The sequence below is a fragment of the Ixodes scapularis genome, unplaced genomic scaffold (genome assembly GCF_016920785.2).
Source record: "Ixodes scapularis isolate PalLabHiFi unplaced genomic scaffold, ASM1692078v2 PGA_scaffold3__209_contigs__length_174095766, whole genome shotgun sequence".
Taxonomy (NCBI): Eukaryota; Metazoa; Arthropoda; class Arachnida; order Ixodida; family Ixodidae; genus Ixodes; species Ixodes scapularis.
Genome location: NW_024609868.1, coordinates 28078419 through 28098505, shown reverse-complemented (window position 1 = coordinate 28098505; position 20087 = coordinate 28078419).

Genomic DNA, 20087 nt, shown 5'->3' with positions numbered 1-20087 from the left:
GAGTCGCAGAATGCGTTACACACAATGGACCCGACCACAGATTATTTCAAAATACCTAATACAAACGAGCAGCATTATTTAGCTACCAAAACGTTTGATAGCTCATTCTGTCTTTTACCACCAAGCATAAACTCAGCTTCGCCGCTAATGGTTGATTATTGGTCAATGTTGTCTTCGTCAACGCGAGCGCAAAAGTGCGTTGACGTCCCTGATGAGTTACAATACACTATAAATGTAGTAAGAAATTTATATTCTACAAAGCGTTCAATGAACTGTCAAGTGAGAAACTTATAAAAATAGTTCGTATTTCTTACATTGTTTTGTAGAAAAACTTCTGCCCAGAAGGTATATTGCATGAATACCGGCCGAGCACGCTCCTAAGCTTCGATCGAGTTGGAGTGTGAAGTCTGGATTTTTTTGCGCTGATTTTATGATATGCCCATCTAGTAAGCAACAAGTGAAGTAGAATATCGTTTTACTTATAGAAGTGAAGAAATATGTTGAAGACGTAATTTCCTCCTTAATCTTTATGAAGATTATGGAGTCTATATATCGTTACAGGTCCTTGGATCTTCACACACACAAAGAAAAGAAGCAAACCTTGCTTGCTATTTTAGCGCTTGAACGAATAATTGCGACCTTTTTTGACATTTAAGGTTAATGGTTTTATGAACGATGTATCCCTTCAACGTCTTTATTTTTCTCAAGGTGTGAACGTGATACTGCTCTTACATAAAAAAGTAGGTAATCATTCGGCTTCTAATATCCACCAGAGCACGCTTAACGACTTACTAGTTTCAAACTCGTCTACAGGTTGTTAACGGGAAGCTCAATTTTTTAAGTGGAGCTTCCAGTTTTGTACGCTTTCAGGTTTCTATGACGTTGTGAAATTCGCAGCGTTTTCTCTATAATTCCTGGTTTTGCAAACAAACCGATGAAAAAAAAAGAAAAAAAACCCTTTCGGTGATTTGTTTTCAGTCACAGTGCTGTTTAGTTCGCTATTTTACCTGCTGGACATTCTTCACAGAAACTTCCGGCATTTGATTGCGAAAATGTCAAATCACCGCAAAGCGAACTGAAGTTACACAACCAAAAGCCCTTCCGGCACTGAGTCGCCTAGGTTGTTGTTGATGCTTTCGGTTATTAAAGATAAATTGCAGCTACTTCCCCGAATCCCGTAAGCCTCTGCGAAATTTTGACAATTTTACGCTGCTTCAAAATCTTCAGCTTCCGGGTCTTGTTTCAACGACGGTGTCCAGTTGAGAAATTTGTGCTGTAATCTTTTTTGTTTAGCTGGCTTTTCTCATAATTTACGATGTTCAGGAAGACGCGGCTTGACCGATGAGGAAAAAGCGCCTGCAAGTGGCGGGCAAAAAGATTGTTTCTCATATAAAGATGAATGGTCCAGCTGAATAAGAGCCCTATTTGTATATTTGTGTTCTTGTCTGAGAATTATATGTGGGTCCTAAGATTATGCAACTAGAAGATCTACACTCCATGACCCCGCTAGAGCGAATTTGGCGCTTTTTTTCCATTTTACTTGTACAGTTTAGTGTCGGTAAGCAGACTGTATGGTTTAAGTCGACCCCCCACATACGTATATTTGCCTACGACAGCAGTGTTGCAGTACAAAACCAGTAAACGTTAAAAAAAAAGTATTGCCTCCCTTTATATAACTTCCGTTGCGTGCAGTTTACATCTTCAGAACACTTATGAGATGATTATACCTTTTTTATTACCGCGAATAATAATGACTCGTAGTTGCGATGCATCTTGCTTTAGGAACATTTTAGGCGCCATGCTCATCTCTTGTCCGTAAATGTAGTTAACATGTTAGGCGTGTTCTCGCGTAGAAATCACTATTTCTCTATTATATTTTTTTGTTTCTTTTCTTCTCTCAGTTTTTTTGCTATCTAATAATTAATCGTTTTTGCTGCAAGCCAATGTATTGTCACTTCTGTGTATAACGAAATTACTGCGTAGGTTACGTACGCAACTACAACGGAAAGGGTTACCATATTTCAAGAAACACGAGCACCCCGCTGTAAGCGTACCGATACAATTAACTTTACTTTCTTGGATTCAGAACTACCCCCGTTTTATGTTAAAGGGTTAGGCTTAAATGATCAATTACTTTACCTACACTTCATTAGTCTTAACTTGCGCGTCGCTTAGCGAAATTATTTTTGCCTTCAATCTAGGTCAAGCTTACGTCATATCATTGTTGTCCTTTGAACGACCCTGGAGATGGTCCTCGCGAAAAGGAATTCCGTCTCACGCCGGATGCGAACGCTTTACCGAACGCTTCATTTTCGTAGAGCCCAAAAGGAGCTCTTTAAGTATGTTCTCTCCGTTGCATTCCTCTCCATTCGCTCGTGTGTTGCTCTGTGTTACGCCACACCAGGTATCCAGGTTTTGTCACAGCTAATTATCTTCAGATCTCTTATTTTCTCCTTTCTCTCGCAGCGAAGAAGAGGTGGCTTACCAAGCATAGCCTTTATTGGGGCCTTAAAGATCGAAACTCCACCACTCACTCGGAATCCGTCAACCCGGCGTAGAGGGTCACTCTCCCCATGAACGGATCGTTCCAATACAACAATCTCTCTAAGCGTCTTCAAAGACCACCGAATGTTGCAGGAAAGTTACTTGGAGTCATTTGGAACGCTGAATTGAAACCGTTTCTCTTGTCTTCTTTTACGTCTAATGGTTTTCCTCTTACTCGCATCACAAGGTAGGACAGCAATGCCGATCGAATAGGTTGCCCCGGTTGTGCGGTGTAGCGTGCTCCGAATAATAACGAGCTTTTTGGTGGGGGACTTATTTTCCATAGGACGGCCCTGTTTTAATGGGACTCTAATTGGGTTTTTCATTATTGCCACGTATAAAATAAATAAATAAATGTATACTTTTTTATTTTTTCGCGCGTTCATAAAATGTTTAGGCCCTAATAAATCTCTTCGTGGAATATCGACGCGTGCATAAAATTGCCTGTCTAGAAGTAGAGGTCGCTTATATTCCAACCAGAATTGCGGCTATTATTTATCTGTAAAAACGCAAGACCCAGGAAAAAAAGGTGCATTAATTAGCATGTCGGACTGGCAATCGAGAAACCCAAAGTTGAATCCCGGCGCTACCTCAGATTTTGTCTTTCGGTACCTTCGATGGTGTTGCTAATTAATCTGCATAATTTTTAATTATGTTGCGTTATTAAAAAGGAAATTTAAAAGAATAATAAAAAAATCTTGACCTGTGCTCCTGGAAGTGATAATGTTCAAGTAACATTAACACTCTCCCCAAATATCCGAGCGCAAAAAGCGATAATTACTTTTCAAAATCGACCTGAGAAAACCGCTGATCCCGTTTTTGTTTCGAAGCTAGTCGAATTGTGTGACTACATTAATTTCCAATCACCTAATGCATATCGCGCATTATTTTCTTCGTCGTTATAATTAGTAAAAGACGTCGAAATCGCGCCAGCGAATAAAAACAAAGAACTAGAAAAGGTTCGCAAGGACCGGTGTCACTGAAATTGTGTGCAGAATCTTTTGAAAACTTTAAATTTGAAAGGCAAGTATTGTGCTCTTTTTATACAAAAGGAAACGAGATTTATTTTGTGTCACACTCGACTGCTTCGTTTAAAAACAAACTACCAACTGTGAAGGCTAACGCGAAACACACGTTTCACTGGAAAGTTTAAGCTCCTGCTCTGACGCGCGGTCGGCTTTGCCTCTATAAGAGTATCTTTGAGGCAGAGTATCCTACACAGGAGCGTTCACTTCTCGGATCCGGAAAGACGTTTTTTTTTGGCTTGTTTTCAGGGCTTATTTTCGCTTCCGATTCGAGGTGCTTTTTAGGGGTTGAGTTTTTCCATAATATTCGGTGTTTTCGTTGTAAATATATCTGTTATGGAGCAAAAAAGATGCGTTTTTCAGTTCTTACGTTGACGAAGACCGAACAGTGCCGTGATTTCCCGAACCTCCTTGGAGCTACGGACGACCCGATTGCTTAGCAATTAACCCAAAAAACGAAAAACAAAAAGGAGAGAAAAGTTTGTGTTAAGTAATCTAGTTTATAGATATAAAAAAAGAACCAGCTTTGCGGAAAGTTTAGTCCAGGTTGTGTTTCAGGTCAGCCTAAAATAAAGCTTTAATTAAAGGTGGACGCGGCACGTGAAGTCGCAAATATCGCTCAAATGTTCGTATTTCAAAAACTCTATATTTGGGTGCCTGATACGTCTGAGCATGTCTGTGAAAAATCGTACGGCGTAATTCTATCTAAAAAAAACCAATAATCTTCCTGCAAGAAGCGCACCAAGAAACAATCTGAAAAGAAAAAAAAAAAAAACGGACATCAAAACACGCCCGTTTTGCGTTCCGCTATCGCACGGAAGCTGGCCGGCATCTTGGGTTCGTTGGGTAGCGGTTTTCTTTGTCTACATTTCGGCGCCGACCGAAATGGGGTCGACCTCGTGGAAGCAGAAATATCGCAATAACCCCTGGGGAATATACCGAGCTCCTAAGTGGCTACCGAGCGCGCGCTGCAGAGAGGACTGCTCCTATTGGTCGGAGCGAGCGCCTCCTCTCTAAAACTGTGTGACCCTCCTCTCCCTCCTTTGCTTCAACGCGCTGCGCTGTTGTCCGCTACAGCGGCGGTGTTGTTGCCTTTTACTTCTGTCAACAAGCACGTTTTTCGGCGTTTGCCTGCTTTGTTCAGCTTTGCGTTTGTGCGGAGCCCTCGCGATTGTTTGCAATGCCTAACAGCCCTCGTTTGAAGGGGTCTACGCAGCTTGCATACAGAAAGCGGAAACGACGCGCGTGGAACAAGAGCTCGCCCGCATCGCCAGTCACGTTGGCCGCAGCGGACTTTCAGGAAAAGTTGGTGCCGGCAGCTGCGTCATTTTCCTAGCTCCTGAGCCGGACTTCGAAGTGGGCGGCGCCGTTGGTGGTAGTATGCTTCGAGTCGACCCTAACTTTTTTTCGCCGGCCGAAAACGCGGAACGCAGGGTGCGGGTGGACAACTGGAGGTAATATTGGCAGCAAAGTCCGTGAAAGAACGGAAGTTTGACCTTCTGAACGGTACCCATGAAAATGATGAGGTCGATTTCGGCTCCCAGTTTGTCATCGTGGACCTGAAAAGGCTGAACATGTTTTCTGCTTGAACGAAATGTGGGCAGTGCGGATCGGCCGCTCCGTCGCTGGAGAGATCCAAGGGACAAGAGTACGGCCTGGCTGTGGAGTTGAAGTTGTCGTGTCCCGCGTGCGACTTCAGTGAGGAAAATTTCCGTCATCCAGAACTCAAGAAGAGGCAAGAATCACACCCTTTGAAGTCATCCTGAGAGCCGTAAAATGCACACAATCTATTGGCAAGAGGTCAACTGCCTTTTTTGTTTTCTGTGTATCCTTAAACCTTTCACATAAAAGCCTCCATCGCAAGACCATTCACCGCCATTTGCCAAATGTGATTCAAGCCTGGGAGCTGACAGCAGCAGCCTGTTATACGGAGAGGGTGGCAGTTGTGAGGGAGCCCTATGCATACTTTCTCGACCGGGCCACCAACATCGATGTGATCTATGACGGCACCTGGAAAAAGCGGGGTCGCAAATCCCACATCGGTGTTAGCTCTATTGTGGAGTTCTACAGCGAACTTGTGATTGACCGCATCGATTTGTGCAACCTCTGACTGGTCTATTTTTTTGGTCCGAAGGGTGACAATGAAGTCTACGGTGCATGGCTTGCAGAGCACAAGCCAGAGTAGAAGAAGAGCATTGATTATAAGTCTGGGCGAATGGAGGTTAACGTGGAGGTGGCGCCTATCATGTTTAGGAGGTCCTTCAAGAACCACGGCCTACGCTACACAACGGTCCTCTTTCACGGAGTGTGCAGTACATGTTATGCTTTGACAGAGGAAACAGTGTACGGATTCGTAGAGGCTGAGAAGAAGGACTGCCTCAATCACGTCCACAAGCGCATGTGATCGGCTTTGCGCGAACTTGTCGACATAAGAAGGCCCCAGTTGAAGCACTGGGGGACAAGAAAAGTCTGACTCAAGACATGATCAAGAAGATGACCAACTGCTATGGCTATTTCCTGCGGAGTCACAGCCACGATGTTTTAGCAATGTAAAGGGCAATGCAAGCCACCCTTCGACACACTTCGTCCACAGCTGTGATCGGGACGACATATGTCGTCCTGGTCGTAGCTTCTGTCTTGAGGGTACAAACTCATGGTGCTCCTACAACAGAGCTCTTGCCGACAGTGAGCAGCCACGTGGCCACAAGAAAGCTCTCCTGGAATTCGTTCGAGAAGAACTGGAACCAGTGTTTGCAATGCCCGGCAAAAAATACTTGGTGGAACGCTGCAGCGACGATAAAATACAGAACCGCAGTGAAAGTCTTTAAGCCTTTATGTGGGCACAGACTTCAAAGAGCACCCACACATCTCTGTTTAGCGTACAGAGGGCTGTTGCCAAAGCTGTGAGCATCTTCACTCAGGGTCAAACGAACACCAATCAGAGTGTGGTGGCAATCCTGGGCTACTCTGCCGGCAGCGCTCTCATCACGAGGAGCATCGAAAAAGATAGTAGGAGACTACTCAAGGCCAACAAGGTGTTCCTGGACAGCAGCATGAAGAAGCAGCTCTCCAGAAGGCATAGGGCAGACACAACGCAGGAATTCAGTCCTAGGCTTCTTTGAGAACCAGACACCGTAACCTAAGCCAGGGGTTTTTTATGCATCCCCGAAAAAAGCCATTATTAGGGGTAAAAATCTTGCTTATCGAGATGTGTTTTGGGCACAAATCTCCCCCTTGTCCACCGTTTAAGCCAGACCGATTTTGTCTTTCAGAGTTTGGAACATCCAGACTTATATTCATCCAAACATCAAAATCAATTTTCTCAGCTTCGTTTTTTTTTTTTTTTCACCATATGTTTTAGTTTTGCGGTATTTATTTTTATAAACTTTCACTTTGCCGATTTTTATGAACTTGGTATTGTTTTCTTTAAGAATATTCAAACTGCAAGCTAAAGATATTATTTTTATGGTAGCACCAATATCCTACAATGGAACATTCACACGGCTTTTGTTTTAAGCCCTACAATTATTCTAGACGTTTTCAGGAAATTTTTTTGTTGTAAAGAAACATAAATAGCTTTAGCTTGCCTGGCAAATTACTCGGAACAAAGTTATTCCTATTAAAAGTAAACATATATATTTTAATGGGAAATTGTTTTAAAACCCCATAAGAAATGAGTTAATTACTCATTTAATTACGTTTATAACAGTATAAAATACAATATATGAAATCTTATTACATTTTTGTAATCAGCGTAACAAATCACATACTCAAGCCAAATATTAGAGGTAAGACAATAAATTAAAAAAAGAAAACCATAAGAAGCCACTTCCTTTCTTCAAAATTATTTCCCATTGAAGCTTGTGATTTGCTTTCTTCATTCAAAGACTGCTTTAATTGGGGGCTTTTAGTTTTTTCTTCTTCTCGATTTTGATTACTCTGCTTTGGGGGTTTAATTTTCGGGGTTAACGGAACCCCATTTATATGTAGCACCCCGATACTGATTTGCCGACGGCTCAAGTGTCATTCGACGAAACTGACGTAGCTTTGCCGTGTATGAGCCAATTTATACATTTACTTAAAGAGATACTACAACGAAATTTCAGTGCTCATTTTTTGGTCTATATGTGTTCAAAAAATCAGCATCAAATCGAACATACCAATATCTTGTTAAAAAGTCACGAAAAGGAATTTTAAAACAAATAAAACGATTAGCAAAGAGCACCTGGTGGATGTGGCTAACGCCTCGCTTGTAATGCCCGTCTAGGAACCTTGACAGCTAGTGACGGTGAGTGTCTCGTCTCCGGCCACGACGAGAGAAGAGGGGCAGGAGGAACTCCCCTCTTCCCGAGAATGCCTTTTGTGTGTCGCAGAAGTCGCTATTGTCCCCCTACAAGATTATAGAAGATTAGCCCGTCACTCAAAATTCTTACAAAAGCAGCCGCTTCGGTGGCTGGAACGACTAGGCCATCCTCTCGACGTCAGCCTCGCCGTCGAGGACGACCTACGTCACGATTGCGTTGGATGTCACGTAATTTCCGCTGGACCTTCTCCGAGCGCTTGCCAGAGTGGGCCGTTTATAACGAAAAATACAGCCACCGGGATCAAAATACAAACGTGCGATTGCCATTTACGGATATCGTGGATCATATTCAACCTATTTTTGAACACGACAGGAATATTTCAAATTTCGTTGAAGTATCCCTTTAAGACGATTCGGCGGCAGGGGCATAAAGTGAAATCAGTTAGAGTTAAAGTGTATGCAATTTACCATATCAGAAAATATGCTTTCGAATAAAATACACAACGTAATTAAATATACATGTCATATGAACGTGAAAAAAAAAATATAGACAAATAAAAAGACAAAAAAATTCATTCTATTGATTCAGTCTCACTAACTGATAAATAACAGACTCTCGGCAGGCAACCTGAATGCAGATGACGCGACAGAATACCTAGGCTTTCAACACCAATAACATGAGACCAATGCGCGCGTTGCATTAGAGCCCAGGGACCCTAGACTCGATCCCGCCCTGCCAGTTTGAATATGAATGACCATCGATCAGAAGTGCATCCATGTCTGACTACTGCGTAATGCAAGTTAAATGAACCAGACTACAAGTCGCACTGCACTGGCTAAACTCATTATCTACAGTTGAGATGCCAGGTACTTCATGGAGCAGATTAACCTCCCGTTGACCAAACGTTCATTAAAGCGAATAAAACAAAACCAATTTGCAGTAAACAATTGTTATGCATGTGCTGCACGATTAGTTTTCTGCCCCCAAAAACGTAAGACTCGAAACTAAATTACACCTTTCCTACTTGTTTCGATCTCGATGCGCATCGTTTCGGCGTGCGTTGCATTGCTTCAGCGTGGTGCACGCCATACACTTCGATCTAGTGGACGTACTGCTATGGCTTAGCTCATCTACAGCAGAGACGACAGCCGCCGTTCGGGGGCAAACTAACTTTCCGCCGTCCAAACTTTTATGGAACAAACTAATTTGTCCTGGATAATTACTATGCCTTCCCGGTATGTTTGGTTGTCCACTTAATGAGAAAGTCATGCTGGAAACTGAATTACACCTGCCATAACCCTTTTGATCTGGATGTGTGTTGTACCGGCGTGCGTTCGTGTCTCAGTACTGCGTGGTTCACGTCGTGGACCTCAGGCTATCTATAAGTTGTACTGCACTGGCTCACGTTTCCGTCTACAGCGGAGAAGCTGGGCTCCCCTTGAGGCAGACTAACTTCTCGCGGTCCAAACTTTTATATAACCAATTACTTATCGTGGATGATTATTATAGGTCTCCAGCGCGTTCAAACGCAACTTTAATGAACAACCTAGGCTTCCAGGTAAATGCCACCTGCCAATTGCCCGATCTGAGTATCTTACAAACTCCTATTTAGTTTCTTTTTTTTTTTTGTCACTGCTTCGTCACTGCACTGTCACAGCTTGTTTCGGTTCCTACAATCAGAGTAAAAATAACATCGCTCAATACAGGGATAATTAATGCCAAGAGCTATTGGCGAGCAGTTGTCTCGAACTAGGGGCCACTCTCAATTCTGGCGGCCCATGATTACCACCGTATTATGCAGAAGGCTGTGTTATTTTGGCCTCGCCGAGTTGCAGTGCATGCCAACACTTTCTTTTTCTGCAGTATCCTCAATGCACTTGTCTATATTCACAACGTTAGTGATAATTTCTTTTTTTTTTTCGGTTGTGATGATAGTTACGCAGATCACCAGTGGTCTGGCTGGAAGACAAAAAAAAATATTTTACATGACGGTAGCCCAACTTGTCTACGTCATTGCCTTTTTTTCCTCGTCTCTGGCTTTACTATTTAATTTAACATAACTTTCTGATTGTATGTGGTGGACGTGCCGGAGTAAATTAGTCTTTTAGAGTGGGCGTAGTAAACGGATTAAAAATGAATGGATATGCTGGGGAGGCGCGGGACGGCAAGTGACTTTGATAGCGTGCCCATTTGCCTTATATATTTGTTTTGTTCGTGTGTTGAGACTACATTTGCATCTTGCGCTGGCTGCTACGTGCTCGTTTTAACGCTGCGGGCGGTGAAGTGCGAGCTTCTATTCTGCGGGGCGTGCCAGCTTGCCGCGGGATCGTTACGGTACATGCGAAAGTATGGTAGCAAGAATAGCACATAAAAAATTACAAACTCCGCGCGCTCTTTAGCCTCTTCCCCGTGGTGTTTCTGATCGTAATTACGGGATAAAGAGTATTTGTATAAAACAGAGCACATGTAAAACGTTTCACAAAGTTGTTCTCAAGTGGTGCGTTTAACATATTCAAATTTTATTAATGTGGGCTAAAAAAAAAAAAAAAAAAGCTGTAGCCTTTTTTTTTGTACAGGAAGGAAAACGGTTGAAAACCTACTGGTTGAAGCTGCTTCTCCTAAATGGCACAACACAAGCTCCGATCTGCTGTATCTGCTTTCGAGTGTTCGTCTCAAGAGAAAGCTAACACGTTTCTACTTTATGTTGTTCCATCCGAGAGGTGCAGTCAACCGGACCGTTTTAATGTTTCTCTTCTTGTGCATAGGAAAGAGACAGATTTCTATTTAAAGCGATTATATTTCTTAGAATCTTCAGGCTACTTTGATGTATGCCATTGTGGCCGTTTATTTTCTACGCTATACTTAGCCCGTGAAAATGACGTAATGACTTGATGCTCACGTGACCTATACACAAATTCAGTTTCCCCGGTAAATTTAGCAAAAAGTTTTACCTCACGGAACTGTAAGGCGAATCCAGTTTTCCCGCTAAATTTATCATAAAAAATAGCCTCAAATGACTTCATATCACATACATTTTACATGAATTCAGTTCCCCGCTAGATCTAGCGGAAAAAGTAACGTCACATGACTTCATTTCACAAGACCTATACGAAATTCAGTTTCCCCGCTAAATTTAGCGAGGAAAGGGACGTCACTTGGCTTGATGTCACGTGACCTACACGCACATTTTATTTACCCGCTAAGTTTAGCAGAAAATTTGACACGTGACCAGCCGCGGCTCTTTCATTCATATGTGCAGCTATTCGATTATTAGACAGAAATATATTTGGTACTGTCCAAATGTTTTAGGCTTCAACTTTATTTTAACACAAACACTCATAAACGTTTGGTATGAGAAATGCACTTTTGTGAAAAGTTGAATTGCACTTAGTCCATTGAACTATTTACATGAAACTTTTGGTGCGGGAATAACGCAGGGAAACACTCTCTATAGTGCCTTCAGAGCGCTACACACATTCAATTAGCGTTTGTCGTCCCTTCAGCGTTCGCCGTCGCATCAAAGCACGCAGTTTTAGCCGGCATTCGTGGGTTCCGCGCACAAGCCAACGGACCCCGCCCCTTCTTTTTATCGACACTTTCCTCGCAGTTAGTTCGCGGTGTTCGATTTGCCACACGTGCCGTACGCTCCGCGTTTCTCTGGAAGTTTGTACGGTATTTTTTCCAATTTCGTTCCTTCTTTTTTTTCCCTTTGGAGCAAGCTGACGGTCGGAGAACTTTGCGATGGCCAAGCTCAGCCTCAAGTCGTTTTTTCGTTTCTCTGGCTCGTGCTCACTATGCACCCTTCGTGCTTTTTCCACTGAGAAGAAGCGGCCCGATACATTCGCACCAATTCCATGCCCTCGAAGCGGCACGTGATGTAAGTCCGCTTGTACGCGGATATTCCAAAGTGGCATTAGAAGCAGGTGGTTGGTGTTCATGCGTCTTAGCTTGGGCTTTTTTTTTTTTCCTGAGAATTTCCGTTAAATTACGTTACAGCCACTCCGTCCATTGTATATTACCCTCTACTTTCGGTTTTTGCAATTCATTTTTATATCAAGTAAAATAGATGCTGACTCTCCCGTTTTAGTGAACCACCTACAAGTTAAGTCTTATTTTAACTCATGGTATAAACGATTCAATATCGTTGTTAATTCTTTTTACAAAGAAAAACTCTATATAAAGAAAACCGGAAAAATATCAAGGGTGCCTATGCGTCTGGAGTTCTCTATTTCCTTTCGGTTTTCTTCCGCTCTGGAGATTGTTTGGGAGCGTTAATTATATATATAAACTTATATAGTTTCCAGCGAGAGCATAATCTAGACCTTCCTACTTTTGATCTAGAATTAAAGGGTGTAATACCCTAACTGACTTGTCGAAGAAACTAAAATGCGGTTTTTGTTTTGTTTATTCTTCCTGACGTTTTTTTTTTTTTTCATTTAAGTATTTTAGATTAGGCTTTATCTACACTTCCAATTTGAAACGCCCGTTTTTACTATAGCCGCACACATTTGATGTCCTGATTTGATGAAGGCGTATTTTAGCGTCCATTAGTACGTTCCGTAAACCTCCTATGTCGTCACGCGCTGCTTCACTCTAATAAATAAGGGGTGTTTAGGGCCACACCCCTTGTCGCATATGTAACACCCCAAAACAACTATTCGACGTTCAGTTGACAGGTGTCGAACCGACGATGCGAACTTTCAAGAGCGGTTTGATAGTCGACCGTTACAAGTTATTAAAACAACTAATGTGTGCATTAAAGGCTACAGTAAGACAATCAACGTTTCTTTGGCCCTGCTGCAAAACCTCAGTGTTTTTGTTTCTATTGTCTTTGATACGCAAAATAACTATTTAATACGTTATATCCAACAGCTGTCAAGCCGCTTGTACAAGTTGGTATCGCCAGCTCGACGTCAGTGTACTGAACGTCGAAATGTAGTTTTGGGCTGTTACATATGGGAGGAGGGGCCTACCCACATACATACACCCCCTGTTTCCAGGGGTGTTTCTATTTGGTTTTCTGGGCATGAAAATTTCAGGGCTTATTTGGACAATGTGCTTGTAATGACGCCTTCTCGTTATAACTGGGTAAAGTACAATAACCAAAGCACAGTATATAACAAATTATTTTTCTGGGTCGACAAATATATCTTTCTCGTCTTACAAACTGTGATTACCAAATTTATTCTACCAGAAGTAAAGAAAATATATACATGCAGTATATATATATATATATAGACCGTCTTTAATAGTGAACCTGGTTTTAGGCGGTTACGACTACAATAAACTGACTCATTTACTAGTAGGCTCGTCGTCCGGTATACGTAAATACCGGCGATCATAAGCGCAATCGTAAAGACGCCCGGAGCTTGTTTTAACGATGATATACGGTCGCGTTTACAATGGCGGGGTTTCGGATATCATCTTCCCTGTCTGGGTCGTATGGCTTGCTTTGTCTTTGGGTCAGCTCCGCGTTTAACGCAAAACGCCACCGTTGTGACGCTTAACCTACTAAAACGTGATTACCGCGAGAGACGGAAGGCAAGCGTGCGGCGGAGAAGGGGCTCCGCTACGTGGCTGTTCACGAAGGACCCCGATTTACGGACAGCCCCTTTCAAGAAGGAGCGAGATGGTGTTGACTTCGCTTGGACAACCTACGAAAAGGGCTCGACCAAGACCACCTAAAAGATAAGGCCTGCGCAGGACGTCATTATTAGTAAACTATTGACCCCCAAACAACAAGCAGCCTGCAGCTGGACGATAGTACGCCGGAAAGCGGCAGATACGTCCGTCTCGGCGTTGCCGCGTATGGTAGCGTCGCACCCGAGTTACGCTATGAAACGCGCCGGAAGCAAATGCTGACAAACGGTATAGGCGTCGCTGCATGGGTCCACTAGTGATGACGTCATAGGGAGAACGGAGCAGACCTTTTCTTCTCGGTGGTTTTTGTTGGACAGGGCACATGGAGGAAGAACGCAAACAACTTAATGTGGAGGGCAAGTTGTCTGCTTCTTGCTCGATATTTGCGGTGACGGCGGAACGACGCCGAGCTTTGCATTCGCTTTGATTGAAAGTATTGTGAGTAAACCTCAATGCTAGATGCCTTGAAAGTCTACCCACTATTCTTTTGTTCAATCGGCCAATAAGAGCTCAGGCCGTTCTGACATCATCAAAACCCCTGTGCACGAAGCAGACGAACTTGCGCTCCGCATTGCTCTTTTCGCGTCCTTGCATGTCAAACCTCCCGTCTCGATACTGACTGTAATCTTTTAAATTAGTCGTCGTACTCGTTTATATTTTTATCGCGAAACTTTTAGAGGTAATGCGTGAAAAGAACCATTTATAAAATCTAAGGTTATTGCTCGAGGAGGATAAGACAATTAGTTGATACATTCGGAAGTATTAACAGGGTGGGAAATGGAGGCGGTTTATCAGTCGGCTACAGTTTGTATTTTTCTCTTTGCTGTAGCGTACCGTTTTCCCTTCTACGTCCCCTCGCTATTCACTCAACTTCTACCATGGCCTGATATGTTCACGCTTGCGGCTTAGTGCTTCGCCCTTCGCTGCTCTTATCGGCCAATGGCGTAATTCGACTCGTGGCAGGGCGATAAGATACCTGGGAGCCGGGCTTCGCCAGCACGCCCTGCACCTCTTAATTGTTGCCATTAACTATGAAGCATATTGAAAAAAGAAGAAAAAAAAATGTTGCTAGTATTTTTGCTTCCGAAGAGTCATTAGCACATATGAAATAACTTTACAACTTGGAGTAAAGGCTCGTTTACACAGTTGTGTTTGACTGCTTTATGACTGCTTGCATCGAGCTGTTGTTATGGCAACCCTTACCGCGAGCCAATACGGAGGCGCTGTGCTGCAAGCCGCAACGCAGCGCAACGGGGCCGACGCCAATGTGTGAACGACCCTTAACACAAAACTTCATCGACAAATCAGCAAATAAAGAATTACAAGTACGGCGAAAAGAGAAAGTAAAAAAGCCGCGTTGTATTTATTGTTTTCATTGGGTGAAATGATAATTAACCTGGATGACGTGAACGAATGCTCTCGCTGTTTACGCACTTTGACGCCTTTATTAAATTCTCATTTCTCAATCGCTAATTAGTAATCGACGGGTGTGCCCCATTACTTCACCCCCGCGTCGCACAAAGACTTAATCAGGGCCATATTAATAACGTCATTAGGAAGAACGTGTAGACTCATTTTAACGGCCAAAGGCTGCCCCTGGAAAAACAAAATAACGCCGCGAACGGAACTCTATCTTGACATATGTTTGCTACGTGACCGGAGGCACCGGCGCGTTATTTTTAGCCTTAGAAAGCGATTTTGTTTGCAGAACTACTCGTACTAAGAAAATATGTTGCAGTGCCATCTCCTTAAGGGGAATGCAAGCTAGAGATCTGCGTGGGCTGGGGCAAGCCCGAAAACACGAACCCGATTCCATTGTCGGACCGGGCTTGGACCAATATATGAGCCTCCTGTTCGGGCTCGGGACGGATTCGGGCCTATATATTTCGAGTGACGTCGGGCTCGCGTCGTGCGGGATTGTGGGTCACGGGACCGGACAACGCGACAGTGATATATCTAGAAATTGTATATCAGGAACTCCGCTATACTCCGGAACTCCGGTATGGCGGCATATGAAGGCCGCCATAATTTAGCTTCTATAGCAAGTTTCATACTTCGCGACAATTTTGCTTGTTTGCCGCGAGCACGGGCATAAAACCCCGCTCTGGATTCTATGCGTGGGAAATACCAAGTGATGCCGACTGAACACCTCTGCATTTACAAATTTTCTATTCCCTAAAAATTCCCTTACACGTAAAATAATATACTCTTTTTCTGTTTTACTTGACTAAATATTGTAATTTCGGCCTGTGGTCTGATATCCAAACAATCATTGTAGACATGATCCCTGAGCTCAAATAAACTATGGCCTCTCGTGGAACGTTTTGCTGAACGAAGTAATATTCTACGCGGAAGAAGATGTGTTTGCTCTGAATCGTGGCACGTAAAGAGAAGGTAGAAATTAATCGAACATATTTAGATGAATGAACAGTACCGATCAAGTGAAATAATTGTTAAGAAGCCGTCGAGAGGTCAAAATATTTTTGACTTTTGACCTAACCACTGGACCACACACACAAAAAAGTTGGTCAAGCGTGGCAATTTTTTCCGCACTATCGTGGCTAAGGCATGTCCCCTGATTCTGAACATGTGTCGGGTCCTGAGCATCAGCCGAATACTACATTACTCGTGAACGCCCTCGCCCGCGTGATTGTGAATCCTCTTCAAGATCACGATAAACTTGCTATCAGCTTGAGCTTTCCTTTGTTTTTGTTCAGCATCAGGTTTACAACTAAATGGTACCGGGTTCGATTCATAATAAGTGATTCATTGTTTTTCTTCTTTTCTTGTGAATGTTTGGGTGACGGTCACTTCCGTCCCCAAGGCTAACGTACATCCTTTTCAGAAAATATTATTAGTAAGCCAGTCATAAACATAATTGTTGTTAAAAAAAAAACAAAAAAAAAAACGGCATTATGTTTTGGAATTTTTCTGAACGCGTTTAAATGCGGTAGCTTTATAGGGTGGATGGTGCTCTTAGTTCAGGTGGTGCCGAGGGCAATTTTTGATGGAAAACAATTACCTCACACCATTGTCTCTTTTCGTGATTCTGCGCTCGCTTCTTTTTAGTACCACCCGAATACGAAGTCTTCGCTGAATTTTCTGGGTCACCAAAGGAGGCGAAGCCCGCTTTCCTGCACTTCTTACTCCTCCTCGTTCCGTGCGCTCTTTCTTACCCTTCTGTTCTGCGCACTTATTTACGCCCCCTGCTCTTTGCTCCTCCTTTTCCTGCGTGCTAGCTCCGTAGCCGAGTCAGCAATGCACTCTGCTTCCACGCCGGTATTTGGGGTTTGATCCCTGGCACGAGTTTCCGTTGTTTCTTTCAACACCGTTTAGCCGTTTACGGACTGACCAACCCACACAATTCGTGCTTATGCGGCTAAGGTTGGTTGGCCGTATAAAGCTACCGCTTTAAAAGGTGAGGTCGGGCCGAGCTCGGGTCGGGCTCGTGTTAAATATAACAGTCGGGCCGGGTTCGGGCCGGTATTCATCGGTCCCGTTGGATTCGGGCCGGCGTTCACGAACCATAGTCGGGATCGGGCCGGGTTCGGACTAGCGCATAATCGGGCCGAACCGGGTCGGGTCTCAAAGTTGTGGCCCGATTTGATCTCTAGTGCAAACTAGTTGGTTGGAATGTTTTGCTCCATACAAGCTTACCGGCACTAATGTGACCCACGTATACTCGCGCGCAACGCCGTTGGCCTTATTGAACACGAAAAATGCGGGATTGGACACTAGAAATGCGTGCGCATTCGATTTCGTTGCCTGAGAATGAATGCCCCGACGAGCATTCCGCTAGTGAACAGTGTCCAGTCGCTGTAGTAGCGATAATAGCCGAACTCTAACAATGCATGGCACTCCCCAACACGTGTCCTCCACTTCGCCAACACGGGCCCTTGGCTATGAATGTATAGACATTAGCGAAACATAATTGGCACAAGATTGCGTGGCCTCCTGTTTTGGGTGAACGTTGCTCATTCCTTTTTAAAAATTTCCTGCAACTCACGTTGCCAGGAAATCAAAACAAACTCGTGTTTTGTAGGTTAAATAGACGTCAAGGACAAATTCGAAGTAAACGTATGTAAAACAACAAAAAGAACAACATTACATTACCCCTTAATGTGTACGTGTTCGTCTCTGCGAGGCTCGCCATGAAGAGCTTAGTTCTCGCGCCTCAGTCTTCACGTGGCCGTCATCGCAAAGTAGGTGAGATGTAGTCCACGAACTCATGCAATTTACTTATCAAACACTACGTGCGTTCAGCCTTGCAGTAGAAGCCAGCAATAAAAGTTATCGTGCGCCAAAGAAGCAGATCGACTGAACAAAATCTCTGAACATCCCAGGCTTCCAGTTCCGCGTGGAACCACTGGAGAAAGCAGGAACACGTCATTGTTTTCGGTGGAAGTGCCATAAGACGTCTTCAGCCGGAAAACCAAAGGAAGGAAAGCGATGGACCGGAAGAGTTTGGAGGGAAGCAGCAGAGTTTATCGATTCCTGGAGCGCTCTCCCACACTCTGCCGCCCTCTTTCTTTAACCAGCTGTTGCCTCCTCGCCTCCTCGGTGATGGATGAAACCATCGCTGCTCCTAACTTATTCAACGCGGCACCGTTAAAGTAACGACCGCGTCGCCGACGTCTCGACGGCCTAATGGACAACCGTGAATCGTTAGCGGTCTCCGGCATTGTGGTACTGCGCGGCTAGACGGGATTTTCTCACGCAGAGACAGTGCGACGCAGAGGTGTGCAAGGCTGCTGTTTTCTACCTTGGATGCTTCCGTTTTTCTCAGAGTCATACGTTCTTACTTGGTTTTGTTATTCGTGGAGAATTCGCTTCGTTCGGGCGTAGTACCGCTGGAATTGCAAGGTCAAGTTTCGTACCTGTGTTTGACGTTGATCGTTAAAGCTCCTCTATCAGAAATGTTTTTTTTTGTGTGTTTGTGTGTGCCTTTACACTGTTAGCAAAAATAACACGCCCAGACGTGTAAACCGTTGTCCCATAGCGGACACGTCGAAATGTGTTCGTTCTACACGAGGCCATCTGTGTTTTTCGTCTACACATGAGGTGCTGTGTAAACTTAACACGCTACACCGTGTCTGCCTTCCGCAAAACCATTTCGAGCGTGTTCCTTATGAAACATGGCGGCCAGCGGCCGAGAACAGGCGAGACGAGCCCAGCGAGCCGCGCCTTTCAGCCGAATTGAAAGCACACAGGGCGCGTTAGTTCTCGTTCGATGTCTTTTATACACAGTAAAGTCTCCAAGCGGCAGACGTAGCTACTTGCAAAGGTACGTACGTGCGTTGTCGGCGGTCGGCGGCGTCAGTAGCTTCAACAAGCCGCTAAACAAAACAAAAAAAAAAAAACACACAAAAAAAACGAATGCCGAACTCACATGGATAAATAACTTGAGCAAACTATCTAGAATCGGGCGGTAACTTGCGCCACCTATCGAGATTTCTAGCAGCCTGTTTAAAAAAAAAACACGAGTCTGATAACACTGCGAACGACCACGACTACACAGCAACCCTACATGCAACGCAGGTAACACAGCACACAGCTACACAGCACCAACATGTACACAAACACAACAACCGACACTACGCCCGACACTTCCTACTCGATACCCATTTTCCCCGCGGCGCATATAAGCTTGACATGTGCGGGTGAGCTCTTTGGTCGCTGACCATTACAGATTTATAGAAGAATACGCAAAACACGGCGCAATGGACAGCCGTGTGTTAGAACTGTTTGCATTTAAGAAGTATGGAGGCAAAATCTATAATGTTAGTCCGTTGCAATAAATAACGATATGTTAACAATAAATCTTAAACCGGTCATGAAAAAGTTCAAATTTTTGTTATTTTCTTGCTTGACCAGTGTTATGAGCAGTCCGACTAGCTTGAATCAGATAGGAAAACAAATTATTGGGATTTTGTCATTACGTATACAATAATAAATGAAAATGATCCTTGCGCAAAGCATTTTTTATATATTTTTGTGAAGGACATCCGGACATCCGCCCAACACTTTACTTCCGCTAGTTGCAGCCTTCACTTTTGGGGCGTTTTGATGCAGTTTGTTGTCGTATGTCGTGTCGGTGTCGAGAAGAGCGATGGGGCTCGGGAGTTTGTGACCGGTGTTATTCGTGAACACTGGTGTGGGGCGCTGATGCGTCTTTTTTTTTTTTTATACTGCCACCACCCCGAACTTTGAAGATACACGGGCCCGTAGCAGTGCATTATGCTGAATCGTGAGCTCCTTCTCTGTTGACGTCGCGTCGCTTTCCTGGTACCACTCGTGGATACTGCAAGCGTTTAAACAGTGTGCACCGTCTCGCCTACATCCCCGGTGACGTACTCGACCTGTTGAAACTTATCGCTTCCGTCATTTTAGAGTCCGCAAGGCAGTTATCTCGTTGGTCTGGTTTCGGTTATAAAAGCAAGGCAAAACGCTCGTAGTTCCCGCCCTCAGTACACGTTGGACATCTTCCACACTTTGACACCGGATAACTGAATGAACGAGGATTTACATTCACTTCCGAGGTTACTCTCGCCGCTTCCTCACCGTTGAGCAGCAG